The sequence below is a fragment of the Apis cerana genome, linkage group LG12 (genome assembly GCF_029169275.1).
Source record: "Apis cerana isolate GH-2021 linkage group LG12, AcerK_1.0, whole genome shotgun sequence".
NCBI lineage: Eukaryota > Metazoa > Arthropoda > Insecta > Hymenoptera > Apidae > Apis > Apis cerana.
In genome coordinates this window covers 11,090,243-11,102,797 of record NC_083863.1, presented here as the reverse complement: position 1 = coordinate 11,102,797, position 12,555 = coordinate 11,090,243, and the positions used below count along the sequence as shown (strand labels likewise).

The window sequence follows — 12,555 nt, the reverse complement described above, 5'->3', positions numbered from 1 at the left end:
AAGTCATTTCTCACAATCTCTTTGATCGCTTATTAATTTTTGATTCCATTACTCGTCTCGATTTCTTTGCGATCAACAAATTTTACGATACTCGAAACGATGAGTTTGTGCCAGAATTTAATCGGATTTTTAAATTAGAAACTGTTTCATTTCCAAAGAAATTTATAATTTGATTTATTCGGATCGAAGAAAAGAATGGAAGTATTTACTTACTTCAAAGAATTTCAAAGAAATTTCATTTAAAAGTTTGAAACAAATTATACTTACGTGAAATTATTTACGTCTATTTGCGTACGTCAACTATTTATATGTCAAATTAATTTAATATTAATCTTCGTTTTCTAAGATTATAGGCGCAATAGAAGCGATGCGCCACTATTTGAAATACCTAGCAGCTGTGGATTGTGATTGAGAAACAGAATCTCGTAATATTTACGAAAGAATTCGATCTATTTCTGCAACTTATATAAATCTTTCTTTAAGTTACGAAGAAAAATTTAACGTCATATCATATCATTCGAGGAAGGATATAACTTTATGTAATTTCTAGTTTTTATAAATAGGTAAAATTAAATCAAAAGATATAATATCATAAATGTATTCAATCGCACGGAAATTTTAGCGAAGCTTCTATTTAACTTAACTTTTATTCTCGTAGAGAAAGAAAGAAATGTTTCGATTTTCATTTTTAAGTGAAAGAAGAGCTACCGGGATTCCCATGGTCGAGTTATTCGAGACAGAAAAACGTAGACGCGATGCATCATCGTCGCTAGCGAAAGCGTTAAGTAGAAAATTATGTCATCGCATAGACATTTTTCGCGTTCATCCAACTTTCGTCACGTCGTCCGATTCCTTCGAATCGTCAAGATACCATTTCTCGCTTTCGTGGACAGAAATCGAAAGAGAAAAGATCAGGGGACGAAGAACTGGAACTGCGAACGGTACGATTGCTAGCACTAGAATCGGTTAGACAAGAGTCACGTTGCTTAACACGCGCTTCGAGCTCGATCCGATGTAGGTTAGCATTTTTACGCGGTCGTCCCGGTGTATACAAATACGACATACCGTGGCATGCAAAACAATGCCGGTATATTATTGACCACGTGTCACATACCAGATGCTGTTCTTACTTTAAAACTTTTCCAATCTGGTACGAGGAATTTTGATCAATTTCGACCCAACCATTTTCCCTATGAAGGGCGTGCCTCTATTTCTCTAAGAAAGGTAGAGGCAAACCGATGGATTTCAAATTAATCGAGTTCCAATAAGAATGAATCGAGTCGTTTTTATATCGATTCTGAAATTCTATTTTCACGTTTCCCCACTCGAACGTTTTAGAATTTTAATTATAACCAAAATGTGTTGTGTTATTCCACGTCGTATCCTTGATCTTTCGTCGACCCCGACCACACGTCATTTTCGTGTAACTATGCGATTTCGTGAGGGTTTTTGGCATAGTTGTTTACGCAATTTGCTTGAATTACATGCTTGACACGTGGGGAGGTTAATCAACGATACTGTCGCGATATCGTGTACATTGGCCAAGCGCACTTCATTTTCAAGAGATTCTCGGAAATGATTCCTCGATATCCGAAGCAAAAAAAAAAGAGACCGTGTTTTTTCGTAATATTTCGATTTTTTACTTTCCCATCGAAAAATTTTAACGGATATTTCTTTTTACTTTGTTTCCATCGACATATCCGAAAATCGATCGTTTATGCGGATAGTGAAATTAAATTTGATTTTTTATCGTTAAATCGTAAATCGATTTTGCGCTCAAATAGAAATAGACTAGATAGAACGCTTCGTAATTGATAATTAAGCGCGACAAGATCAATCTGCGTTCAATATCTGCGATAATTCGTCAAAATGTTCATAGACTGAGAAATCGTGCGAACCGATCATTTCCCTCCGCTCTGGTTTAGCTCTGGTTTTGCTGGTATATAGTTGTTTCTCTGCATGTTTGAATTAGAATGATTTATGGCGAGAAATTGGAAATCAGATTTTCCTTGCGAAGCGTATGCGAAGCATGGATATTTGTGTAGGAAAAATTTCCATTTTATTAGTAACGAATCACGTTTTCAAATCAGTGATTGATCTTTTCTCTTCTATTCTAAAACTTTCAGAAACTTTCATTATTTCTATGATTTTCGCTTCTACTATCGATTCTTCCTTATTATTATTTTCAAAAAAAACATCGTTTTCACTATCTATCTATCGTTTTATATTAAATAAAATTTTTTTTTATTTCTCTTAATGATTTCTTTAATTCTCTAATAAATATAACTCTGCAACTACGATCGTTTTTATAAGTCTTAAAAAGTCGAATAAATTTCCTATTTACCGAGAAGGTTCTGACGTATCGAGAAGGCTTGCATCAAAGATAAAGCGTATCGTATTTGTCGTCGGTCAAAGGAAAGTGTTACTCACTCTCATTCCTGTTAGTTACGATGCTTCCGACGCTAGGTTACGCAAACGGTAACGAACCATCTAAGATTAGAGAAGGAAAAAATAGAGGAAGAAAGGATAGAGAATAAGAATATCTACGTGGGTCACGTATAGGAGGTGCGCAACGGGTGCAAATCGCAAGTTAGAAATCGAGTCGGATCGGTATAATTGCATCAGCGGACGGATCGTCACGTAGAATTTTTTTTCTTTTTCGACCACCCGTTACGTACCACGTGCATGCAACACAGCGTACATTTATACATCGTGACTTTCTACTCACGAGTAGACGTTCGTCCAACTACCGTTCACGTAAGGCGCGCAATCGATCGAATTATACATATGGTTCCTCGCCATGTAACGAAACTATAAGGAGAGGAGGATTGCCCTTAAATGCCCTATCATGCGTTCGTCATCGCGGTTATAATTGCACGGACATAAGCCCTATTTGCCCTACGATACGCACGGAGGCGTAATATCGTCACGATGCGCGTATGCGAAATGTATTCATTGCTATTCACGTGTCGTCCGGCCGATACTGTCGGCCATCCTCGTCGGTTATCGACACACGTAGCACGATAATACGGACGGTATGATGGAACGTTCTCGGTCTCGTGAAACCGTTCGTTCCTTCTTTCTAATCAATTATTTCCCGTTTTCGATGATTCATCATTCGTTAGGGGAAATTGCCGTAGATATACGGGATGATTCGGTTAAATCGTTCCATCAGACTGCTTTCGAGACTGTTAAAATATAGTATCTGTCGATAAATCCTGTTATGGCGAATTTGTTTCAGTATCGTTCGTATTTTAGATTTAATTTTTTTTTTATAATAATTACAATTATTCGTAGTTTGAAATGAATTTACCGAGATCGATGACCAAAAATGATGATAATTTATTATTTTTCTACGTATATAATATGTATAATCGTTGCGTGACCATTATTAATATCTCTCTCTCTTTCTCTCTCTCAACAAATTTAACGTTCAAAAATAATTCTCTGCTCTTTTGGAAAAACTAATATTTTCATATGTATACTTAGGAAAAAATTAATCACGTCGAAATTTTATTTTTTTTTTCAAAATCATTCAATTTTTAGATAAAATATTTATCTACCCACTCGATTTATATGAGATTTTTGTACGTGGTTAGTGCGTCACTGAACGGTCGAATGATTTATTCGCTGAAAACTAGGTTTACCGTGATTTTTTTTTTTAATCTCGCATCTTATCGAGAACGTTTAACAATTCGAATAATTTATTTAGTTTATTTTAATTTAGTTCAATCTATTTAATTGCAATATATTTTGAACAATCTATTTAATTGCAATATATATTTAATGTGATGAAATAATCTGTATCATGAACGGAGAATTGCACGAAACCGAGAAGATAATTATCGTTGATAAATCGAGGTAAAAGTTTGACGTAAATTCACGAAATCGTTGTGTGAATACGTTTCGGAGGGATTGCACGTTCGAAAACTGGAAATTTCTGCAATTTCTTTAACGAACTTACTTATCCCGAGTATTATCACGTGTCTGTCTACTTTTTCACTTCACGACACTATACTATGTTTGCAAATTTAAGACTCAACCGATTCGTTCCAGATTTATCGTGGGATTGCTTTGCTACTTGTGTATGCGTAAAAGTCGCTAACAAGAATGATAAATTGTCTAAAGAAATAATTACCGTGTCGATCGCCCGATAAAAATATCTATAGGTTTGTGTGGTTACGAACGCATTACATACTTTACGCACGTGAGTTGGTACACACGATATGATATAATGCGAAAGCGAATGCCGTTGATGACCATGTTTTAACAGAGAGATCGTGGAAAGATGTTGAATAACTCTCAATTACTTTGATCATTTCGAAAAAATATAAAATACGAGTTAAATTAATCATCCTTGCTGATAGATGGTTTGATTTTAAAAATTTTAAACGTTAATTATACAGATTCAGAATGCGTTTAATATTAAAATTATAAAAGACGAATTGTTCGCGTATTCACAAATTTTCTTTTGTTTGATGCAAAATTAAAGTTAAATCATATATTTCTACGCAAAGTGATAGAAATAAAAGTATGATTGGAGAATTCGATTTGATTTTAGAAATTCAGCTATAATTTATAGAGTAGTTATATATTATATTATAGTTTTGAAATTTTATTCTATCATCGAAGAAGGATAAGTCGAGATAAGCGATGGATTATTAATCTTGAAACAATGTAGTTAACACGATGACATGTACGAATTCACTTGGTTTGCGGAGACACAGACAAAAAGATAATACTATTATTCATCGTTTTCTTTATTTACGGATTCACGTCGTTCACAGTTTGTTGGAAAACGTAAGGTAACTATTTATTTAACCATTGCCAAATTTACGAATTTATTTGCATTGTAACGAGTATTTTGTAATTGAGAATGTTAGAGTTGAGAGAAAAATTTATACACTTGATGTCACTATTTGTAAATTGTAAATATCGTTTATTTTCTTTGTGGAAGATGAATCGAGATCATTCTCCTAAAATTTCCATCGTGCGACATCGGAAGATGAATAATTCGATACATTTATAAAATGGTCAGGATCGCGAAGAATCGTCGGCATATAAAGAGAGAAAACAGGTCGTCCCCCGACCGGATAGCTGACGCACGTGAACACGAGGCAGCCAATAGTGTGGGTGCAACCATATGTGAAAGTGACAGCACGTACGGGCAGAGCCAACTAAAGTGGTGGGTAGTAAGGTCGATGAAGGACGTTGTGAACTACGAGTATTTAAATTGTTGTCGGATCTTTTGTGACCCGGATTTCGTACCGATTGAAATCCTCGTTGTAATTACGATCGTGCGTAATTTCGATGATCGATTCGTCAACCAGCCCTCCCCAATCCAAATCTTTTTATATAGGAGCACGCGAATCGAAACGAAAATGGAAAAATTGACTCGATCGTTGGGCGCGTTTAGTAAATAACGAATGTTTATTTTTAATTATTTCGATCTAAATATCTTTCGAAACAAATATTGCTCCCGTATCCTCTTTTCGAACGTTTCGATCGATTTTGATTTTGACGACATGATCCAAACACGGAACACGCTCACTGCCAAAGTTGTTACAACGTTCTTATATCCATCAAGGCCCACTTATACGCAGAAACCGTTTACTCCAACCGCTCCACTCCATTTTCCCAAGACAAACAAGGAAGCGTACCGTTCGTCGTAGCCGAGGATTCCATCTTATTCGACCTCCTTTTTCGGACTTCCTTTTCCTTTGTTAATCGCCCGGTTATCGAGATGGTAATAGGACAATCGAAATTACTTGGTGTGCATTAAAACGCATTACGTGACACGTACGATTCGGTTTGTCGAGCGTAGTTCGCGGATATTCTTGTTCCAATGGGCGGATCCGTATAATTGTAGCCGCTATTAATGGAGAGTAACTCGTAAATCTCGGCTTACGAAATCACAGCTTCGTGTTATTGCGCGCGCAAGATGAATGCCAGTATAATTCATTGGTTGGAAAAAAGGAAATAAATATCTCGTCGCACGTGTCTCGTAGCGGCGAATCAAGTTCAGATAGTGGAATTCACGGAACATTTTGCAGTTATCATGCAGTTTTGATATAAAATAATCGTTGCGTAATTTACTTGGCGACACGTGAACTGTATTAATTTGAAGCGAGCACGAGTATGAAAATCGGATGGATTAATAAATTAGATTAATTTACGATATAAAAATTCTTCCTTTTATAACATCGTATTCTCTAAAAATTGCAATTAATTTTTTCATCGTAACTGTTTTAATTTTTTTCTATTAATTTCCATATCGATTCAAAATTATTTTCGACTTTGGCTCCGAGTCAATTTCGAAATATTATCGTCCAAGGTGCAAAAAATTTAATATTACTAATTATGCTTTTCTGATTCATCCGATTTTTTATTTAGAATTGTCAAGAATATTCAAGATATTTCAGTTTCTTTGATTCATTTTTCGATCGTATTAATATCAACCGTATTGCAATTTCGAAATTCAAAAGTTTGAAATTGCTCTTTTACGAGTCAATTATTTCTTTTTTAACGTAAACTATCCGATTTTGTCGTAAATGTAATTTGGAATAAAATTTTATTCGAAAATTTTGAAAAAAAAAAAAAAAAAAAAAAAAGAACAAAGTTTCCATTTGAAGATTTGGAAAGGAAAGTTTGAAAGTTTAAAAATAAAATTCTAAACTTTCGATTTGGAAATGAATCGACGTCAATGACGCATCGTTACGCGACCATATTATCGTTTATTTACAAGTGGTATAAGTACAGGTGACGAGGAGATGCTTGCTCGTAGATATGGTTACACAGGTGTGCATCGTCGACGATGTGCAAGCGGTGCATGAAATAAAGAAGAAGGAGGGAAATCGAGTCACATGCCGGAAAATGTCAACCACGTGCAGGTACACGAGGTTCTCGCTTATAACATGTTCAACGTGATTACGCTCGTGCAAGAAACGATGCAGAAAATTGTTTCAGATAATTTACTTGCGTGTTACATCATTTACGGTAAAGCGTGTGGAGAAAAATATCGTGTAACATATTATGAACCACACTCGTCTGTCGATTAAGCCAAGGACATTGTCATTGATTTTTTGGATAAAAAATACATAATGTTATCGAACTGCAAAATAGTGTTATTCGTCGACGTAATTATGATATATATATAGTTTGTTCTTGTACAAATTTTTTATTTTAATACCACTTGGTTCGTTTAATCAATGTTATACATCTCCATAAGGTAAAGTTCAAGTTTATTTAAGAAGAATGAAAAATAATATTTTCGCTAATTTTTTTTTTTTAACATCTCATCAATTACATAGATTTTTTCAATCTTGAAACGAAAAATTGTTAATACGCAAAATCGAAATTGATCGCTTTTATATCGCAATTATTTATTATTTTTTTTTTTTTTCGAAATATTACGAAATGTTATAAATTCTAGAAATTTTTTTTCACAACACTTCCTATTATATTTATATCGAAAATCGTATTAACCGATAATGTCGATTAGGTATATGATTTTTCAAATTATATAATATATATTTCATAAGTTTTAGCCAGTTTTCTGAAAAACACTTTCGTTGTTCGCTTCGACGATAATCCAAGTTTTCGATATTGCGCTGCGATCGAGTGCGATCAAAATTTTCTATCGTGTTATATCAATATTGTCGTCACATTTCGGTACGGGACATCGCGTAAATAGTTCATAAATTGACGGGAAATGTCAAAGCGAAGTAATATCATTAACGGATAAAGCGTTGCTGGATATTACATCGATAACGATACGTGGTTATACGATAATCACTCGACAATGACGTTCCTTTCATTAGAGAAATTACTTGTGACGTGATTAACCGTGAAATTTCCTTAACGTGAATATCGCCCCGCGTCTAATACAATGGGATTTAAATACATATTCTTACGTAACTATAACTTTAACGTATTGTTTCTATAAATGATTCATCAAATTTGAGATAGATATGGGAAACGAATTTGACTAAAGAAAAAATTTTCGAATATCAAATAACGAGAAAATAAAATGACAATTATGTTTGGCATTTTTATTACAATGTAAAAAAGTGTAATAAAATGTGGTAAATAAAATATCATCGTTTATTATTCATCGAAGCCTGAATATTTTTTGTTATCCGATAATTTTGTCGCGCGATTGTTTCACATGCGTTGCACCGATATATTTACATATATGTATATTCGCACTGTTATTTATATTCGCATGCTAAACGTACGATAACTATGTACTTTAACATGTTATGTGCAGTTATTGCAAATATTGACAACGAATCTTTTTTCCTCCATGTACGTGTCCAATTTATCCGTTTTATTTACGTGTGAAAAAAATCATTAATTTGCATATTGTCTTAGAATAAACATAAGAATCGTGGTGTCAAAAACCACAAGCATTTCGTAAACGAATCGTTAAACTTAGACATAGAGAAATAAAGTGCGATGCAGTTAGTATCGCGTGTTCTTCATTATTGTCGAGTCTCATCCTTCGTATAAATGAAATTTATCATTAGCGACGATTATGCAATTCCGCCATAATTGCGTATACGATACAACCATGTTGATGATCGATGCATGTGTTACTTTTTACTCCGTGTAATTCCGGAAAACGGTAGAGGAATGACATACACGGCCGCGATGCGATCGATTTGCGTAATTCCGAGATGTAATTATATAATGTGAAATCGAATTATGTCTCGTAGTCGGAATAATGCTATAAATAAAGCTTTTACACAACAACAAGTGCATTTGTACGACCGGGAGAAATGTGTTTCCGTTTACAATTAGGTAAACGATGGTTTCGGTCTGGGTAATGTCTTTTATAACACGGAGAACGTAACTTTTTTTCCTTTAGGAAAAGGAAAGCGTTATATTATTAAATTATCGCGTACGATTTTATGGTCGATTTTAAAAATGTGTAAAATTACTCAAAATTCAACGAGACAAATTTACGAACTATGAGGTTAAAATTTGTCGAATTTTATTTATTTTTTAATTTAGATTTAATGCTCATCACGTTCCTGTAATTGCATAATTATTAAAATTTCGAAATTACATTGAAATTGGAATATGAAGAAATATTTCTTTAAAAATAAAACCTGATTAAATTATAATGTTGATTAGATGGACTGAAATTAGTACGATAATTTTGTACTACACTTTGATCCAATGAACCGAATAGCCTCTTGCTATTTTCAGTTACGTTGTTTTGGAACACTGTCACGATTATTGATGAACATAAAAAGTACTTTGCTCGGAGCATGTTTGTTACAGTCTAATTAAGGAAAGATATTTATAGTAAGATAAATGATTAATTATACATTACATATGTTAATTATAATAAGTTGACATTGTATTTTCAATTTAAAATTAAGTTAAAATAAATCTTTGAATTTTAGCTAATGATTCAAGTTATGTAAATTTTATATATAATTTTTCAATCGTTTTATTAAAGATTTTCGTGATTTTAAAAAGTATGTTAAAATTAAAAATCTATATTCTTACATCCTGTATATGTACACTGGTTAAAATTATATCTTCTATATTATGTTTTTAGCTACTTTCGATACTTTCAATTACTTAGAATAAACTTTATCAGCTAACATATCTTGTTTCATTTTGATGAGTAGTAAAATTTAAAATTATTAAAAAATTATTAAACATTGCAAAAAATAGGAGTTGTAAGACGTAAGTATACAAATGATAAATATTCTACATGTAAGTGTATATATATAAAATTTGATTTAAAATTTTTGTTCTTAAAAATATCAAAATAATTTCATGTGTCGTATTTTCTTGGATCATATTTTCTTGATACAAAATCACGAAATTGACTGAGAATTTTAATTTGAAACCTTGAAAGTTTTCAATCTTAAAATTCTAAAAAAAAAAATTTCGTATGCCATTTCTTCTTGAATTATAAAATCAAATTTTTTGAAACATTCAAATTAGAAAAAAAATGGCACGCAAAATTTTATAATATCGACAAAAATTTTAAAACATTATATTATACATCACGATAAAATTAAGCTTCCTTCGCTGCTCGATGATGATTTTTTATGTTTTTCCATTTATGTTTTTCTTGTTTAAACGAAGTCATTAATCCTAAAATGAAATTCAACTTTTTTGCCGTTTTCGTTTCTTTTTTTCGTCCCTTAACTCCTAAAAAAAGTGTTATAAATATGTATATATTAATGTATATATATTATTTTATCATACTAAGAAATTTATTTGAAATGTAGAATCTAGAACATTTTTTCGATTGACCTTATGTTACACTGATTTATTCATAGTTTCATCTATGACGTGGAGATTGTGCTGATTTCTTAATTTTTAATCTATTTCTGTCCTTTCATAAATTGCCACATTACAAGTAATACACACGAATGCTTATTATTGTCAGACTGTACTATTCGCGTTTTCAAATAAATTCATTATTTTTCTATTATAATTATCATCATAATCTTTATATATTTATATAAATTAATTTAACGATTTCAATTCGATTGGGATTCAGTTCTTCGAAATTGCATTGAAAAAATTCAGAATGATTTTTTCAGTGATTACTTACTTATGTTTATGATTTTAACAATTTAATATGATATGTATATATATATTGTATACATTCCATTGCATTAATTCTTAACAATAAGTGGATAATTATTGTAAAATTGTGAGATTTATTATTAATTGAAAGTTCATAACCTAACCAAAAAAGCAAACTACATATTTACTTACATATATTACATATATATTTTCTCTTTTCATTTATTTCCAAGAATATCCTCTTTATATTATTTATATTTAAATAATTTTAATTACGTTATATATTTTAGTTAAATAAAATTCTAATCAATGTATATCCTTCTGTTTGAACAATTTTTAACGGAGTACATAAGTTGTAGAAAGTTGGAAAAATTTCTGGAATCAGCGCCATCTCGCGTTTGGATCACCGAAGCTCCGACTTGTTATTAGCATAACAGAATATGCAAGGAGGTATGCGAAGTCATAGACGAGGAAAGCACCATTGCGCGAGAAAGATAGAGAGCATTTCTCACCATTCCGAGTACGATACATGGAAAATTTATTAATTATTCGTTTTCTACACAAAATTTCGGTATTTTTAAGCTCGCATCTTGAAGCTAGAACTTCAAACTACTTTCTTACATAAATTTTAGTACGAAATTCTTTTTAATTAATTAATTATTGTCGAAATTTTTAATAGAAAATCTGTAATTAATAAATTTTCAATATGGCGTCTTCAACCGTATGACGCTTTAATCGTAAATAATTAATTAATTAAAAAGAATTTCGTACTAAAATTTATGTAAGAAAGTTGTTTGAAGTTCTAGCTTTAAGATGCGAGCTTAAAAGTGCCGAAATTTTGTGTGGAAAACGAATAATTAATAAATTTTCCATGTATCGTTCTCGTAATGGTGGGAGATATTTTCTATCTTTCTCGCGCAATGGTGCTTTCTTCGTCTACGACTTCGCATACCTCCTTGCATATTCTGTTATGCTAATAACAAGTCGAAGCTTCGGTGATCCAAACGCGAGATGGCGTTGATCCAAAAAAATTTCCAATATCTAACTTATCGACCAAATATATTTTGTAATCTACTGTATTTTATAAGAGTGGAAGAAGAAAGCAGCGTTAATTTAAAACGTTCGTAAATATTTGCTTGAGAATTATCGTAAAAAATGTATCTAATGCAAATATTTCCATATCGTTGATTATAAATTACGGTGAATTATAACTATCTTTTATATATATAAAATATATATTCATAAATTTTAAAATAACTTAATTAATATACGCCATCAACTCGGTGTTTTCAATATTTAATTCTTTTTACACAATATACAATAGAATTTCCAGTTTTTATGAAATATTGACGTGATTGTGTCAACAATAAGTTATTAAAATGTAGAATCCTGCTTCGATGTGAAATTTTTTACATCGAAACACGTAGAAAAGAAGGAATAGGTATGGATATTTTTTTTTTTTCTTCTCTCTCCTTGAAACACGGGAATCTTACCTGACACACATGTTCGACACAATGTTTAACGTAAGCCGAGAAAAACGCAGCACGTGTCGCATCGAGGAAATTTTATGTGCAATGTTGGAACAAGGATGACACTCGTCTTTGTTTGAAATGCGCATCGTGTTCAATGTACTTTGCGCAAAGATTTCAAATAACGCGTATCATCAGCAACGAGAATTATTACTCGATTCATTTTCATCTTTCTTGAGAACAGAGATTGAAAATATAATGGTGATGATGATTTAAATACTCGAGTAGAGTTCATACGATAAAACATGAAACGTGGAATAAAGATGAAAATCGATCTTGCCTTGGATGCAACGAATTACTTACTAACCAAATAACTTATTTACTTCACGATGCAAATAAACTTTTATCTCATTTTCAATTTTTACTTTAGAGAAGAGATAAACGTTCTTAGAAATTCACGTTCATATAAGAAGCACAAATAAAATCGCACGTTTTTACGTTAATACGACACGGTTGGTAAGGAGTA

At 32.0% G+C, this 12,555-nt stretch overlaps 1 protein-coding gene and 1 long non-coding RNA gene across 4 annotated transcripts in view; one reads left to right on the top strand and one right to left on the bottom strand.

Annotated features, from left to right (window-relative positions):
• The window catches only part of LOC108003713 (transcription factor cwo), a 33,457-nt gene that overhangs the window by 6,731 nt on the left and 14,171 nt on the right, over positions 1 to 12,555 (top strand). The window lies entirely within an intron of this gene.
• Positions 4,743 to 12,552, bottom strand: LOC133667042 (uncharacterized). The gene is made up of 2 exons (XR_009832142.1): positions 12,054 to 12,552; positions 4,743 to 10,176 (listed from the first exon to the last, which is right to left on the bottom strand). It is a non-coding gene; the product is annotated as an uncharacterized LOC133667042 (long non-coding RNA).